Source organism: Chrysemys picta, chromosome 7 (assembly GCF_011386835.1).
Source record: "Chrysemys picta bellii isolate R12L10 chromosome 7, ASM1138683v2, whole genome shotgun sequence".
Lineage (NCBI taxonomy): Eukaryota > Metazoa > Chordata > Testudines > Emydidae > Chrysemys > Chrysemys picta.
The window spans coordinates 14,858,270-14,876,189 of NC_088797.1; the positions used below are offsets into that span (position 1 = coordinate 14,858,270).

Genomic DNA, 17,920 nt, shown 5'->3' on the forward strand with positions numbered 1-17,920 from the left:
AAATACATACCCCTCAGGTATCTGTCAGAGACTGACAAGACCCACCCACAACAGAGTTAAACACTGTTTGGGGTACAAAGTTCTGTGTCCATTTGTCATACCTGATAATCATTACATTTTCTTGTTAGCCCTATATCCTTCATCCCACCTGTTGTGACAAATGTCTGGTGAGGGAGGAGAGAGAGATGGTGGGCTTTGCAGCATTAACAGTTGTGAGTTCTGGTGGACCAAGAATAATTGAATATATTACTGGTTACTGAAGTCTGAGTTGTTTTTTAAATAACCATGTAGCCCTGGCTACATTAAACACTGATTTCCACCATTTGAGTGTTGCACAATTAAAGTCAATGGACTGCCATGAGATGAAAATCTGGATGATGTTTTTTTACCTTAAAATTTCTTTCAGGTTTTTCTTCATTAACAAAAAAGTGAGAATGAATGAAGCAGGAAAAAAAGATCCACCTGGCATACAAAGTAGCATTCTAGTGTAAGTTATTAATGGAGGTCTAACATTAGTATGTGAATAAAAAGTGTTACAGAACAGACATCATCTGAATTATTTTAATTTCTGCATCATTTCTTGACCTGCAGCATATAAGAAGCAGATTCCTAAACACCCCAGTCTGCCTTAGGAACAGTTTCCAAGCAGCATTCAAGGAAGAAGGTTACTGGATTGTCATGGCAATCAAATTTTCCTTCCTAGAACAAGCATCTAGTGCATTGAACAGCATTTCACTGCCATCTCTTGGCAGATGTTCAGATAACACTTCAGCTCATTACAGAGTTAAGAATATGTAAGCACACAAAAAAAACCAAACCAAAAAAAAAAACAAAAAACCACACACCGGAGTACTTGTCGCATCTTAGAGACTAACAAATTTATTTCAGCATAAGCTTTCGTGGGCTGCAGCTCACTTCTTCGGATGCATAGAGTGGAACACACAGACAGAAAATATTTATACATACAGAGAACATGAAAAGGTGGAAGTACGCATACCAATTGTAAGAGGCCAATCAATCGAGATGAGCTATCAGTAGCAGCAGAAGAAAAAACTTGGAAGTGATAATCAAAATGACCCATAGAAGGTGTGAGGAGAACTTAACATGGGGGAAAAAAAATTCAATTAGTGTAATGACCCAACCATTCCCAGTCTCTGTTTAGGCCTAAGTTAATTGTGTCTAATTTGCATATTAATTCGAGTTCAGCAGTCTCTCTTTGGAGTCTGTTTTTGAAGTTTTTTTGTTGCAAAACTGACACCTTCAAGTCTGTCACTGAGTGATTAGAGAGGTTGAAGTGTTCTCCCACTGGTTTTTGAATCTTATGATTCCTAATGTCAGATTTGTGTCCAAACTGGACAGTCTCTACGCAAAAGAATAAATGTTTTGTTATCGGTCCTTTCTCCTCATATATATTTACCACATCATAGCATCAAAATGTCAGAAGGTCTTTGGCCTCAAGAGATGTAAAATGACTGCAATAGAAGCTGCGTATCAGATCCCTACAAAGCTAGGAGCATGGCATAGTGCCATCTTGTGGACACTACATATAACACAGCGCTTCTCAAACTGGGTCACAATCCTGTTTTAATGGGGTCGCCAGGGCTGGTGTTAGACTTATTGGTGCCCAGGGCCGAAGCCCAATCCCCCCTCCTCTCACCTGGGGCCAAAGCCCTGGGTGGTGGGGTTAGGATACAGGCCCCCTGCTTGGGGCTGAAGCCCTTAGGCTTCGGCTTTGGCACCTCCACCCAGGGCGGTGGGGCTTGGGCTTTAGCTTTGCCCCCCGTCCCCACTCGGGGCAGCAGGACTTGGATGGGCACAGGCTTCGGTCCTTCCACCTGGGGTCAGGTAGTAATTTTCATTGTCAGAAGGGGGTTGTGGTGCAATGCAGTTCGAGAACCCCGATCTATCAGGAAGTACCGAGGCAAAAAGAAGTAGGCTAGATAAAGACTTGAAGTCACAGAGTTTAGGAATTCCCTGAGTAATAAGACACTGAATCCAGTTTCATTCACTATGTTACAGATGTAATGGTTAAGCTAAAAGCAGTCCACTGAAACCTGAGACTCCCTGCTTCCATGAAAAATACAACAAGAAGCTAGCCCTCTGCACCGTCACACAGAGACAACAGTCTCTTGGTCCTTGTATTCTTGGCCAAGGTACCAAGAGCAATGATTAGGGCCCTACCAAATTCATGGCCGTGAAAAACACGTCACGGACCGTGAAATCTGGTCTTTCGTGTGTTTTTTAACTCTATACTATACAGATTTCACAGGGGGAGACCAACATTTCTCAAATTCAGGGTCCTGACCCAAGAGGGAGTTGCAGGGGGGTTGCAAGGTTATTTTAGGTGGGGGAGGGGCGCAGTATTGACACCCTTTCTTCTGTGCTGCTTTCAGAGCAGGGTGGCTGGAGAGTGGCGGCTGTTGGCTGGGTGCCCAGGTCTGATGGCAGTGCCCCGCCAGAAGCAGTGCAGACGTAAGGGTGGCAAAACCATTCCATGTCACCCTTACGTCTGCGCTGCTTCCTTCAGAGCTGGGTGGCCCGAGAGTGGTGGCTACTGACTAAGGGCCCAGTCAGCAGCAGCGCAGAAGTAAAGGTAGCAATGCCATACCAGGCCATCCTTACTTCTGAGCTGCTGCTGGCAATGGCTCTGCCTTCAGAGCTGGGCTCCCAGCCAGCAGCTGCTGCTCTCCAGCTGCCCAGCTCTGAAGGCAGGCCATTGCCAGCAACAGAGCAGAAGTAAGGGTAGCAGTACCACAACCCCGCCTTCCCCCCTACAATAACCTCCCCACAACTCCTTTTTGGGTCAGGACCCCTACAATTTCAACATCGTGAAATTTCAGATTTAAATAGCTGAAATCATGGAATTTACAATTTTAAAAATCCTATGATCATGAAATTGACCAAAACAGACCGTGAGTTTGAAAGGGCCCTAGCAATGATATAGACTCCACACAGGGGATGAAGAAGGGTTCCTAGGGGGTTGTGCTGGGCAGTTTGCATGGAAGGGAAGTGGAGGAAGCATAAGCATTGCCTCTTGCAAGGATGTAGCAGATGCTGCAACAGTGCACACTCTTCTCAACAGCTTTGGACCAAATTCAAGAGGGATATAAATATCAGCACACCTTATTTGTTAGGGAGTACAAGAGTGTGTGAGTGCATGCAAGAGTAACTCCCAGTCAGTGGGCATTACAGGTGCCCTTCTCCGCCACAGCAGGGACTGCCACCCTGGGGGAGTGCCTGGACCTAGAACTGCACAGGAGAGACTACCAACCTCTACTCTAGAGGTAGTAGGACCCAGATGGTGTCTCCCCCATCAATGAGATCTTAAAGGGAAACTACAGAGAGAAGTCTGCCAGAGACACCAACTGCAGAAGCAACCAAAGCAGGGATGTCTCTCTCTGTAGTTTTGACTGGACTTTTTCTGGCATTGGCTGTTTGCTCCAACCCTCCCGCTCCTGAGTCTATTCACTTCAACTTTGCTCCTCGCCTGCATCCCCCTCCCCCCATTCATGCACTGAGGCACGAGTAACATTTTCAAGAATGCCTATGTGACTGCAAACCTAAGTCACAATGAAAGTCAGGGGAACTTAGGTATGTTTGAAAATTTTATCCGCTGTTATCTGGGATCTGTCCCCAGGGTGCTGCCCAGTACAACAGTCAATGATTTAAAGTGACAATGTAGCCCTCATTTAAACAGAATCTAGCAGTAAAACAAAAGGCGTTGGCAGGTTCTCCAGCCATTATTCCCTAAGATCAAGTAATGAGGGTAGCTCCTTCCTTCAACTCCGAATACAGGGCCAGATCCCCCACTGGTGCATTTTGTCATCGTCCTCTTGAAGTGAAAGGAGCTGTGCCATTCTACACCAGCTGAGAAGCTGGCCCCTAACTGTTAAAGATTCCAAAGCTTGATTTTGAGAAAAAAAATTTAAATAAAAGAATTCTGAAGTATACAATATTAAGATAAGCAAGGACATTTGTCTCAGTGCTTATGGCCCAGTTATTACAAACTTGACTATTTTTATAATAAATTGCAAATTTCAGTGAAAACAACCTTTCAGATGTAATGATACGGTGGGAAAGAGATATCCCTCACTTCTTTTCTATTAAGAAAATCCTATGTCACAATTTAAAGGTCAAACAGTCCTTTGAAAATGGGATTGCTTTTCATTTATTTTTCCACATTTCGTACAGGTCATTCATGGCTGATCTCTCCAAACTAGGCTATACCACACTGCTGTCTTGCCATGTAAAAACTGTACATCAGTCAGGTCCCTCTCTTCAACAAGAAGTTTTATTAGACCCCCATTGTGCTGGATGCAGTAGCCTCTCTCCCAAAGAGCTTCCATCTTGTCTCAACTTAGACTGTAACATGTGGATAAAAAAACCAAGAGACAGAAGGGAAGACAAGGGTTAAGAAAATAACAAACACATCACACGGTTACATAGAGAGGAGTCTTCAAATTGTGCACTAGCTAAGGGCTCTAAGTGAAGGGTTTTTTCCCCCCCTTCATTTGTATAATTTAGGCCTGCATAAAGCTTAGATACACTATACAACACTTTTTCCATGAGCCACCTTCTCCCTAATAATAAACATAACAGCTACTGGCCAACGTAACACATCAAATAAGACCATATTCCAAAATCCATGTGTAGGTATGGGATTTAGTCCTTTTAGGGTTACAAAAAATACTTCCTTCTTGCTCATATTTACATTATGCATGAAGCTTTTAAAGTTGTCTCATTTATCAGAGCAGAAGCCAACTTTTAATTTTTCTAAAGGAAGCTCCCCAACTTTTCCCAGTTACTACTCACTATTTCTAGAAGGTCCAATCCTACATCTCTTGCTCAGAAAATCTCCCATAGCTACAAACAAATATCCAGCTAGTCTCCATCCCACCAAAGAAAAAACAAACATTTAGAATATCACTTCCCACCACTCACAGCAGTGCTGCTTGCAGAAGTGCCCGTTAAGCACGGCAGAACAGCACCAGCAATAAAAATAAAGTACTGAAAAAAAATCTATGGGTTTGATTGACACTAGTGTAAATAAGGAATAAGTTCAGTGAACACAACACAGGTATAAAACTTGGGAAGCCATCAGACAGTCCCCACCATCCCACATCTTGTGTAGCTATTTACACCAGTGCAAAGTGAGTGTATAATGCTACCAAATTACATTGAGGGCATCTTACACCAGTGCAAAGTGAGTGTGAGTGAGAATCAGGCTCTGTGCAGCTAGAGTTCCTTCTGCATTTGCCAGCTCAGAGTCAAGCATATAATCTTTCCTGATATATTCAGTTCAAGGTAAAAAAAAACAAACAGGAACAATACAATACCCAGTGCACAAACAAAACTGTAACAACCACATTCTCTTTAGCAACAAGGTCCTTCTCAAAGCAGAACAATGCCACACAGAGACAAACAGAATTCATAGACAGTCATTCAGTTTCTTTACTATTCCCTTAATAGCCTTTAACCCCAAGTTTCTCACTTTTTGTGTAATCATCTGAGCACTATATGAATCAACTCTATGGTCTCATCTACCATACATAGTGATACTGAAACCCCTTGTTATGTAACTGTAATATAAAATATTCTTTATATAAATTCTATAGTAAATATGTCATTATTTGGCAGTACTTCAAGCTAGGAATTTGAAGAAGGGATAGAACATATTGATTCTTAACAGGGTTTGAGTGTATGTGGGGAGGAACAGCAAAATATAGAACAGAACACTTTCAATAAAGGCCTCTAATTCCTTCACTCTTACTTACCTGTAGGAAGTTTCCAACAAAGAAAAGAAAAGAATTCAATCCCTTACTGAAATTAAGCTGTAAAAACTCTTAACTGCTACAGTATAGCTAGGCTGATGAGTTCCCTAAATAACAGCAATGTTGTCTCCACTTTTTACTGTGCTTGATAAGCTAATTAGTGGGAAGGCTCCACCTGTGTTCCCCCAGAAGCCTGCCTCTGAGAGAGTTAAGGTTATAAAAGGGGCATTAGTAGGCTGGGGGTGAAGAAGCAAATGTATATTGGTTCTGTAGGAACAGAAAGATGTCAGCTTTGCCTACTGCAAAGAAAACATTATATAAATTGGCCTGCTTGTTGTTTATAATTCCTGCACTTTTGTGTATTTTCACTAATAATCCATTTTTCACCTAAATCAGTGTGTCTGATGTAGATATATGTTTGTAGAAGATTATAATGTAGAGATGTTCCCTCATAAGGGACAGTATTATGAACATAGGAACTTAGAGATGTACCCTAAAGGCAGGGGTTGGGAACACTGCATGGCTGTATGCAACAGTTCAGAGATCCTTTGCAGTTTGTTTTATTAAAGTTTTATTCCTTTCTCATTCACTGGTTTGCTCCACAGGTGACCCCAGCAGTTCCGGGCCGGTAAGCCTGACTTCAGTACCAGACAAACTGGTTGAAACTATAGTAAAGTACAAAATTGTCAGACACATAGATGAACATAATTTGTTGGGGAAGAGTCAACATGGATTTTGTAAAAGGAAATCACACCTCACCAATCTACTAGAATTCTTTGAGAGGGTTAACAAGCATATGGACAAGGGGGATCCAGTGAATATAGTGTATTTAGATTTTCAGAAAGCCTTTGATAAAAGTCCCTCACTAAAAGCTCTTAAGCAAAGTAAGCTGTCATGGAATAAGAGGGAAGGTCCTCTCATGGACTGGTAACTAGTTAAAAGATAGGAAACAAAGGGTGAGAATAAATGTTCAGTTTTCAGAATGGAGAGAGGTAAATAGTGGTGTATCCCAGGAGTCTGTACTGAGGCCAGTCCTATTCAAAATATTCATAAATGATCTGGAAAAAGGGGTAAACAGTGAGGTGGCAAAATTTGCAGATGATACAAAACATCTCAAGATAGTTAAGTCCCAGGCAGATTGCGAAGAGCTACAAAAGGATCTCTCAAAACTGGGTGGCTGGGTAACAAAACAGCAGATGAAATTCAATGTTGATAAATGCCAAGTGATGCACACTGGAGAATATAATCCCAACTATACATAAAAAATGTTGGGGTCTAAATTAGCTGTTACCACTCAAGAAAGAGATTTTGGAGTCATTGTGGATAGTTCTCTGAAAACATACACTTAATGTGCAGCAGCAGCCAAAAAAGCTAACAGACTGTTGGAATCATTAAGAAAAGGATAGATAATAAGACCAAAAATATCATATGACCGCTATATAAATCATTGGCATACCCACATCTTGAATACTGTGTGCAGCAGTGGTCGCCCCATCTCAAAAAAAAGATATATTAGAATTGGAAAAGGTTCAGAAAAGGGCAACAAAAATGATTAGGGATATGGAATGGCTGCTGTATGAGGAGAGATTAATAAGACTTGAACTTTTCAGCTTGGAAAAGAGATGACTAAGGGGAGATATGAGAAAGGTCTTTAAAATCATGACTGGTGTGGGGAAAGTAAATAAGGAAGTGTTATTTACTCCTTCTCATAACACAAGAACTAGGAGCCTCCAAATGAAATGAATAGGCATCAGGTTTAAAACAAACAAAAGGAAGTATTTTTTCCACATATGCCCGGTCAACCTGTGGAACTCCTTGCCAGAGGTTGTTGTGAAGGCCAAGACTATAACAGGGTTCAGAAAAGAATTAGATAAATTCATGGAGGATAGGTCCATCAATGGCTATTAGCCATGATGGGCAGGGATGGTGTTCCTAGCCTGTAACTTGCCAGACGCTGAGAATGGGTGATGGGAGATGGATCACTTGATGATTGCCTGTTCATTCCCTCTGGGGCACCTGGCATTGGCCACTGTCGGAAGACAGGATACAGGGCTAGATGGACCTTTGATCTGACCCAGTATGGCCATTCTTATGTTCTAAGGGATATTTCTGAAAACCATTACCTGGTTTGTTTATATTAAGGCAGCTTCTAGGGGCCTTTAGTAGGTTGAGGTCCCAATGTAATCTGCATAGCACAAACATAGAAAATAGCATTCCTTGACCTAAAGAGCTTACAGTCTAAGAAATCTTACTAAAGATTACAATCTAACAGTTTTACTAAAGAATGGCATACTAGTTCATTCCCTCTGGGGCACATGGCATTGGCCACTGTCGGAAAACTGGACTAGATGGACCTTTGGTCTGACCCAGTATGGCAGTTCTTATGTTCTTATTTAATGAACCACAAGATCATTACCTTTGATAACCTGAATCTTTCCAGCCTGGACTGTCACCATAGTTACAACAAAACTCCAGATGTGGAAAATGTTGCTTTTGGGTTGTATTATAAAAGTTTAGTATGGTTCTATGATAGAGGAAAGATGAGGGTATTATTAAAATTCATTGATCTAATGAATACTGGTTGACTTCAGAAATATTCATAGATTAAATAAAAATGAAATAATACTTTAAAATGTCCAAATACAAACCTTAAAGTAAGAGGGCCAATATTTGGCTAAATTATGTCTTGACTAGAGTTGCCAACCCTCCCAGTTTCGCTGTGAGTCTCCCAGAATCGGACTCTATCTCCCAGAGGCTACTGAAGCCAAACCGGGAGATTTTAGGCACTAAACGTCTGGTGGCGCAGTGGCATGCTCCCTGCCTGCTCTGGCCCCACGCTGCTCCTGGAAGTGGCCGGCACATCCCTGTGGCCCCTGGGGGAGACAGGGGTCTCCACCCATTGCCCTTGCCTTGAACGTTGACTCCGCAGTTCCCATTGACCGGGAACTGCAGCCAATGGGAGCTGCAGGGACAGTGCACTGAGCCTCCTGCCCCTCCCAGGGGCCACAGGGACATGCTGGCTGCTTCCTGGAGCAGCGCGGGGCCAGGGCAGGCAGGGAGCCTGCCTTAGCCCCACCGCACTGCTAACTGGGAGTCGCCCGAGGTAAGCGCCGCTCAGCTGGAGCCTGCACCCCTCACCCCCTCCCACACCCCAACCCCCTGCCCCAGCCCTGACCCTCCTTTACTCAAACTCCCTCCCAGAGCCTGCACCCCCCCTGCACCCCAACCCACACCCCCAACCCCTCCAGCACCCAAACTCCCTCCCAGAGCCCACACCCCTTCCTGCACCGCAACCCCCGTCCCAGCCCAGTGAAAGTGAGTGAGGGTGGGGGAGAGCGAGCAACGGAGGGAGGGAGGATGGAGTGAGCAGAGCGGGGCCTCCGAGAAGGGGCAGGGAAGGGGTGGGGCAAGGGTGTTTGGGTTTGTGTGATTAGACACAAGACCCTAGTCTTGACACTCGACCAGGGGTCGGCACCTTTCAGAAGTGGTGTGCCGAGTCTTCATTTATTCACTCTAATTTAAGATTTCACGTGCCAGTAATACATTTTTAGAAGGTCTCTTTCTATAAGTCTATAATATATAACTAAACTACATGTAAACTAAATAAAGTTTTTAAAATGTTTAAGAAGCTTCATTTAAAATTAAATTAAAATGCAGAGCCCCCCCAACTGGTGGCCAGGACCCGGGCAGTGTGAGTGCCACTGAAAATCAGGCGAAGGCGGCACGCGTGCCATAGGTTGCCTACACCTGCACTAGACTCTACTATTTCTTTGATAATAATGTTTATTGAGAGTTCCTGTAAAACTAGACTGCCATTGGCTTCTGCCTTCTTGTCATGGGTACTGTGGGAAGACAGCAGTTGACAGTGATTCAGAGAACTCAAAAATATTCAGGGTGAAATCCTGCCCCATTGAAATCAATGGGAGACATGCCATTTACTTCAGTGGGGCCAGGATTACACGCTAACAGTTTCCATTTTAAGGTGCAAGTGTTGGTGCAAGTCATTTTGGATCCTGCAAACTCTGCATGTTAAGGTCAAACACAGAGTCACAGCAGCATATGTTAGCTCCTATTCTAGGCTGCTTTTATATGTTTCTGTGATGGCTAAGGGTTGGATTTTCACAGAAGCCTAAGGAAACTTAAGACTGTAAATTCTCTGGGGAAGAGATCATCCTTTGTTCTGTGGTTGAACTGTGCATTGAACAGTGGGGTCCTGGTCCATGATTGAGGCTTCTGGGCAGTGCTGCAATACAAAGAAATAATCATAAACCAACTCTCATTGCATTTCAATAGGATTTGAGGTCCAAACTCCTTTAGGCTTCTGTGAAAATCCTAAGTATAGATGATTAATTTTGTAATGGGGAGGAGGTTGTGGCTTCCAAGGCACAGGCTAACAAGTTGAGATGCATTTGTTGTGCCTACAAAACTGATATTTAGCCCTGTAAGAACAGGCAATCACACATGCAAATAGATCCTTATACAAGCAATTACCTATTTTTCACAAAGAAAGCTACATTTGGACAGCTGTCAGCAAGAACAAGGGGGCTATACACCCACTTCTCCGATGCTTCCTTCTTTGAAAGTATTGGTCATAAAGAACTCTTAATTGCTGAACTCAGTAGAACTCAAGCTGAATAGCTACTGAAATATCTGGTTTGCCAGACTGCCTACAGATCCTGTACCACTTGAAAGCCAATTTATCTCTGAATGCATCAGGAGTCAGGAGAGCATCAGAGTTTTATGTGCTTCCCAGGAGAACTTCTGCAGGGGATATTGCAGCCACATCAATACACGAGTGCTTGGTATCACTGAGATGCCTCACGACCAAGTGCTGTCAAAAGGCAGTATTCCCGGGAATGCCATCTGTTTTGGAGGTTAAATCAAGAGAAAGCTAACTTCACTGGTTGCACAGGCATAACTGGGGGCCCAGCATTTGACCCATTGCTCCATTTGCTTCCAGAGGCTATGTAATATAAATCACGTTAGTTTGTTTTCTCATTGACACTGCCAGCTCTTGCATCACGGTGAGGTAGACTTTACCTTTCACCTCAATACTTGAAATCCAAGTCAGGAGCATCTGGCTAATCTTTAGACCATAACATGGGGAAAGTTGTCTACTTCACCTGAAGCAACATATCCAGGAAGAAAAATCAGAACTGTTGATTCTACCTTGTGGATTTCAAATACTGGAACAAAGAGGAAAATATACCTGAAAGGACTTTTAAAAAGATAGAATAGTGCCTATAAAATGTTTGAAGAACTTCCCCTACTTTTCCCTCCATAGTGCACTCCCCAGGGATCTGATCAAGCCTGCCCTACTTCAGCTCAGCCTGGGTGTATGATAGGGAGAAGAGCTTTCACTTCATAGAATCATAGAAGATTATGGTCGGAAGAGACCTCAGGAGATCATCTAGTCCAACCCCCTGCTCACAGCAGGACCAACCCCAACTAAATCCTCCTAGCCAGGGCTTTGTCAAGCCAGGCCTTAAAAACCTCTAAGGATGGAGATTTCACCACATCCCTAGGTAACCCATTTCAGTGCTTCACCATCCTCCTAGTGAAATAGTATTTTCCTAATATCCAACCTAGACCTCCCCTACTGCAACTTGAAACCATTGCTCCTTGTTCTTCATCTGCCACCACTGAGAACAGCCTAGCTCCATCCTCTTTGGACCCCCCCTTCAGGTAGTTGAAGGCTGCTATCAAATCCCCCCTCACGCTTCTCTTCTGCAGACTAAGAAGCCCAGTTCCCTCAGCCTTCCCATGCAGGACCTTCATTTTAAAAGTAAGTCTGACATGGCACAGCCTTGAAGAGTAGTTTTGTCTTAAATACGCACAGAGGGTTATTGTAAAGGCTCAGGTCAATGTTAATAGTTAAGACCTGGTCTAAGGCTAGCACTGGGATTAGGTCTACCAATAGTGTTACAGGTAGGGCTGCTGTTAGGGTTACAGATGTAGTTACAGTTATTGTTAGACCTACCAACAGGGCCAGAGTTAAAGCTATAGTTAATGATGTTGGTAGGATCACAAAAACAACAAGGAGTCTGGTGCCTTTTAAATCTGTGAGTCTTTAAGGTGCCACCAGACTCCTTGTTGTTTTTGTAGATACAGACTAACACGGCTACCCCCTGATACTTGACACCATGCAAGGTAGGATCACAGTTAGTGGTTGGGTTATAGTTACAATTAGGTTGGGTTTATGTTGTCATTTTCAACCTGAATTAAATGTAGGTGAAACATTTGGTATATTTCATGCTAAAGAAAATCAAGGCAGATGACCCAAGCTGCTTGCCAACAAGCTGGCACTGTGGAATATGCCGGCATTTTCAAAAAACAAACAAACAGAGCGCAGCCTGGTAATCCATTAAAAAGCAGAGGTGGATGGATGGCCCATACCTTGCATCCAGGGTTCCTTGCATATATATTTTTAACATGTGTCTGATATATTTTGAACTATACAGAATGTAAACATTGTCAGCCTGAGGAAAACTGGGCTACAAGAGGTTCATTTACATGTACAGCAAGTGGGGTCCATTTACAAAATGGGCAGAACACAAGTGTGCCACTGAGAACTTGTCACCATTTCAAGCTTACAACACAGACAGTGCCACCCTCTACCTCCCTCCGGCATCTTGAGTCACAGATTTGTCTCTCCTTAACTGGGTAATCTCATTATAGTGATAATTACAACAGACTTCTGGTACCGTGCTTCAGAGTGTGTTGCCTTTGTTGTAACCACCACCCCTATAAAACTGTTTTTGTCTCTTTATGACATCTCATAGAAAGAGTCTCTTACTCTCTTACTGAATTAGCTCCAAGGCAATTCTCTTTGCACAATAACCTCACTAATGTAAATTCCTAACTTTTTTCTTGCACCGGAGGAATTGCATGCTATCAACCGTTCTATAACGTGACCTCCTTAGATCATCATTTTATGTACTGGTTGTTGGTGTAACATGTGAGCTGCTGCTCTCCCATGAATGTGTACTGTTGTTTCTATTACCTGAACAATTGAATCTCGTCTATCAACTACACTTTTTCGAACAAAAGTGCGTGAGTTCTGTTCTCGTCTCTTGTATGCAGGTTTCGTTGACAACTGTGTGGCTTGCTTGTGTGCAGCCCCCGCTCATACAATACATATTGTAGTTTACAATACATACTGTCTCCTTTACAGGATCATTTCAGAGCTATCAAAATGTCACAACAAACAAAATAGCAGTCTAAAGATGGTTTTTAGAAGCATGTTCATAAAATGTCCATTTCACATAGTGCTGCAGATGGCTGTCTGTTACCTTCAGTGCTGACTTTATCAACTTATTCCTATTCTTCTTCTCTCACATGGATAGCTGCTGTGCAAGAGCAAGAAGCATGCCACTGAGCAGAAGAGAGGGCCTGATTGGTAATTATGTTTGAAGATTCATTGGTACCATAGTGATTTCAATCCTCCTTCTCAGGGGAATACCCAATTGTTTAGTCTTATATTCCCCAAAGCACCTCCCATAAAGAAGAACACTGTTGTTTCCCTAACAGCTGCTTGTCTGCTCATAAATTAACTCCATCTTCATCTAGTCTGTAAGTTATGTCTATAAGGGCTGGGGAAAGGAGGAGAAATTTCATTGTTGTTATGTTGATTCAGTTCCTTATTTATACAGGCATTTGCTTGCCATACTACAGCACAAGTCACGTAAGAGGCGCGCAATACTGGGGTTTTAGTGATGAAGAGGGAAAAGTGCTCCAAACAGATTAATTTTTTCTTCCTCCTTTGAACACCAGACAAATAAGGAAGCTTTATTAGCTCAAGTATAATTTGGTCCCAACCCTGAATTTTTTTATTTATTATGTGTATTATATTAGTCCCTGGAGGCCCCAGCTGAAATCATGACCCCATGGTACAGACACTCAGCCCTGATCCTGCAGAGCTTACAACCTAGCCAGAACAGACAGTGTGTGGAAGGGGGAAACGGGGGGCAGAGTGAGCGGAAGTAGCTGGCCCACCATCACACAGCTGTCCAGGGGCTGAGCTGGGAAAAGAACCTGTATTTGCTGACTCCCAGTCTAGCCACCATTCCTCTGCATGGAGTTTGTGTACATAAAACTTCCATTGACTTTGGCAGGAGTATGCAAGGAATGCAGAATTGGACCGCTTGTCAATAACAACATCAGGCTCAGTCCTCACCCCCATCTTCCTCCCAATCTTAAAATGGGGTCCCTCAACAGTGACTCTTACTGCAAGAGCACCAGACACTGCTGCACCTGCGCTCCATTAGAGAGGGCTGTGCAGAGCTGCTCAAATCCATGGAACAAGAGAGAGTGACTGACGGTGAAACAAGGGGGCCCTGGAAAAGGAGAGGAACTGCACTGTTTAGTATCAGAAACACCAGCCCCCAATTCCTGTTCCTCTTCTCAAAGACTTGGGGTAAGGGGCAGGGCTGGCTCCAGCGTTTTTGCCGCCTCAAGTGGCGAAAAGAAAAAAGAAAAAAAGCGGCAGCTCTACCGTGCCGCTTCATTCTTCGGCGGCAATTCGGCGGCAGGTCCTTCCCTCCAATAGGGACTGAGGGACCCGCCGCCGAATTGCGCCGAAGAGCCAGACGTGCCGCTCCTTTCTGTTGGCCGCCCCAAGCACCTGCTTACTGTGCTGGTGCCTGGAGCCGGCCTTGGTAAGGGGTTATATGGCCTAGCAGCCTTATAGGGGACACTATTAGCAGATGGATCCATCTCTCAACATGTAATACCCCCGGCCCTTGTATTGGTAGGTAAATAGTATAATGGCTAACAGGGGTCAGGATGGAGACTCTTGCCTATATGCTCGGGGTCTTACTGATCGCCATATTTGGGGTCGGGAAGGAATTTTCCTCCAGGGCAGATTGGCTGAGCCTCTGGAGGTTTTTCGCCTTCCTCCGCAGCATGGGGCAGGGATCTCTAGCAGGAGGGTCTCTGCCGATTGAAGTCACTAATAACAGGATTGGGGACTTCAGCAGCAGAGTCCAGGGAAGGGGTAGGGACGGTTTTATGGCCTGCAGCATGCAGGGGGTCAGACCAGATGATCATAATGGTCCCTTCTGACCTTAAAGTCTATGAGTCTATGAAGAGTCCAGTCCAGGAGCTGCAAAATGCAGTGATCCGTGAGACAAAAATTAGTCCAAAATCTGTTCACTCCCCCAAAGGCTGGGATGACTCTATAGGGAATGCCACAAAGGTCACTCGTATATATCCCAACTTAGACCCATCCCTGTCCCAAACACAGCAGCTGCTCATCCTGTGTCATGTGGTACAAATGAGCCAATCGCATGTTCTCTTAGTATTTACAGGTACACCCATTTAGTCATGGAACACCACATGGCACATGTGACATGTCACCAATCAAAAGTTAAAGTGGCAAAATGGCATTTTTGGAGAAATGTTGAAACAATGAAAATTTGAAGAAAAATGAAACATTGCACCAACAATTTTTAAAATTGAAGTTTTTCATCTCTTGAAAAATTCTAAGAAACTTTCTCTGAAACATTTTTTGGATTAAATTTTTCCTTTTGAAAAATGTTGACCCAGTTGAGAAAGAAGATTTAGAAAAGCCTAAACATTATGTGTTAGAGGCAAATTGGCTTTGAAGGTCATGATGCAAAACAGGCATCTCAGAGCTATGTGAGATAGGTTATTAGCTGCCCTACAAATATACTTGTTCAAAAACTTGTACATATATTTTTGATGTGGGAAATTAATTTCCTACCAATGACATTAAATAAATACATAAATTCTTAGCTTTATACTGCTCCATCCCTTTTCCAGTTTCCAGTTTGATTGCATGCTATACCGAATTATTCAGTAATCATCAATTTTAGAGATTTATTTTACTGTCACAGGATGTACGGTAACAATATCCTGATTATAATTTCACCTTTGTTTTCTGTTGTCATATCAACCAGAGAAAATTATGGATTTAATTAAACTACAATTCAGTGATATAGGAGCAAGACAAGCTGAGAGTCTTTTTTATTCTTGCTAAAGACATACATTTCTTGATAGTGTAAATTAAAAAATTGTGATATATAATTCTTTTGAAAGCATACATAGCACAGAATCATAATTTATAAAATATCAAGAAAGAGTTGCTTGAATCAATGACCCCATTTTTCTTTCTGTAAAATGATTTGACTACCATACAGTACATGATGTAGACCAAGGAGCTATGTGCTTCAAGAACTGGAAGGAAATGTAGCTCACTCTTCTTTATCATGCATTATGGGTGTGATCCAACACCCAGGAAGAAATCCAGGAAGGCTAAAGAGGTCTTTCCACTGGACCATGTAATTGAAGCTGCAAAAACAATGGCTAAAGAACAGCAAATTCATAAAAGCAATTTTTAGATGGAACTAGGCCCAGATCCTCAAAGGAATTTACACATGAAATGCCCACTGCAATCAATGGAGCTACATATGTAAATACCTTTGAGGATCTGGGCCTGATTGATTGCAATCAATGAGAGTTAAGCACCTAAATACCTCTGTTGATTTGGGCCTTAGTCCTTTAGCTGAAACTGTAGAGGCATTTGCTATCAGTTATGAAAGTTTAAGATTCAAACACCAGGATAGCTATATTCTTGCATTAATTTTGGATAACAAATACCATGGCAAATGTCAAAATCTGCTCCTGGATTGTTCACCAAATAGGGGTTAAGTTAATCAAATAAATTGTTCACTGCAAATATTTTGCTTCATTGTAGTATAACAGTGGGAAAGGCAATCCAAAATTATTTGTTACTGGATAGTGAATCTCCCCATTAAATTTATATAAATGTGTGGTGAGTGAGAGCACCCTGCTCTACTTATTCAAACACATCTCATCCTTAAGCCAAAACAATCACACTTTATGCCAGAATTCTGGTCGCCATATGAAGGATTTTGACTCAAGTATTCTGCTTTTCGTATATGCACTGAACACCGTATAATGTCAGTTGGGATGATGTGCTGTGCACTAATGAGTTGATCTAATATGCTGCACTAAGTAAATGAACACTGGGACTGAAATGATTGGGCCAAGTCTTGTTCTCAGGCAATGCTCTCATTGAAGTCAAGAACTTATAGACCAGGGGTAGGCAACCTTTCAGAAGTGGTGTGCCGAGTCTTCATTTATTCTCTTTAATTTAAGGTTTTGCGTGCCGGTAATACATGTTAACGTTTTTTAGAAGGTCTCTCTCTATAAGTCTATATTATATAACTAAACTATTGTTGTATGTAAAGTAAACAATATTTTCAAAATGTTTAAGAAGCTTCATTTAAAATTAAATTAAAATGCTGATCTTACGCCGCCAGCCTGCTCAGCCCGCTTCCAGCCTGGGGTTCTGTTCACCTAGGCCTGCAGTGGGCTGAGCAGGGCAACTCGAGGTCAGGGCAGAGGGCTGGGGTGTTTGTGGAGGTGCAGGGCAGAAGGCTGGGTGTTGTGGGGAGGACATGGCAGAGGGCTGGAGGGGTGTGGGGGTGCAGGGCAGAAGGCTGGGTGTTGGGGGGAGGACATGGCAGAGGGCTGGAGGGGTGTGGGGGTGCAGGGCAGAAGGCTGGGTGTTGGGGGGAGGACATGGCAGAGGGCTGGAGGGGTGTGGGGGTGCAGGGCAGAAGGCTGGGTGTTGGGGGGGTGAGGGCAGAGGGCTGGGAGTGTGGGGGTGCAGGGCAGAAGGCTGGGTGTTGGGGGAGGTCAGGGCAGAGGGCTGGGGCTGTGGGGGTGCAGGGCAGAAGGCTGGGTGTTGGGGGGAGGACAGGGCAGAGGGTTGGAGGGTGTGTGGGGGTGCAGGGCAGAAGGCTGGGTGTGTGTTGGGGTGTGGGGGGTTCAGGGCAGAGGGCTGGGAGGTATGGGGGGAGCAGGGCAGAAGGCTGGGTGTGTGTTGGGGTGTGGGGGGTTCAGGGCAGAGGGCTGGGAGGTATGGGGGGTGTAGGGCAGAAGGCTGGGTGTGTGTTGGTGTGTGGGGGGTGCAGGGCAGAAGGCTGAGTGTGTGTGGAGGGGTGCAGGGCAGAAGGCTGGGGTGCTCGGCTTGTGGGGGTGCTCCCAGCCCCCTGCCCTGAGCGGCTCATGGCAGGGGGCTGGGAGGGATATGCCCTGTTCCACCCCCTTCCCCCAGGCTCTGTCCCTACCTCTCTCTGCCTGCTCTACGGAGCTGTGCG

At 43.8% G+C, this 17,920-nt stretch overlaps 1 long non-coding RNA gene across 1 annotated transcript; it reads right to left on the bottom strand.

Annotated features, from left to right (window-relative positions):
- Positions 1–866: 866 nt before the first annotated feature.
- Positions 867–8,225, bottom strand: LOC135972540 (uncharacterized). The gene is made up of 2 exons (XR_010589028.1): positions 5,775–8,225; positions 867–4,362 (listed from the first exon to the last, which is right to left on the bottom strand). It is a non-coding gene; the product is annotated as an uncharacterized LOC135972540 (long non-coding RNA).
- Between the last annotated feature and the right edge of the window lie 9,695 nt (positions 8,226–17,920).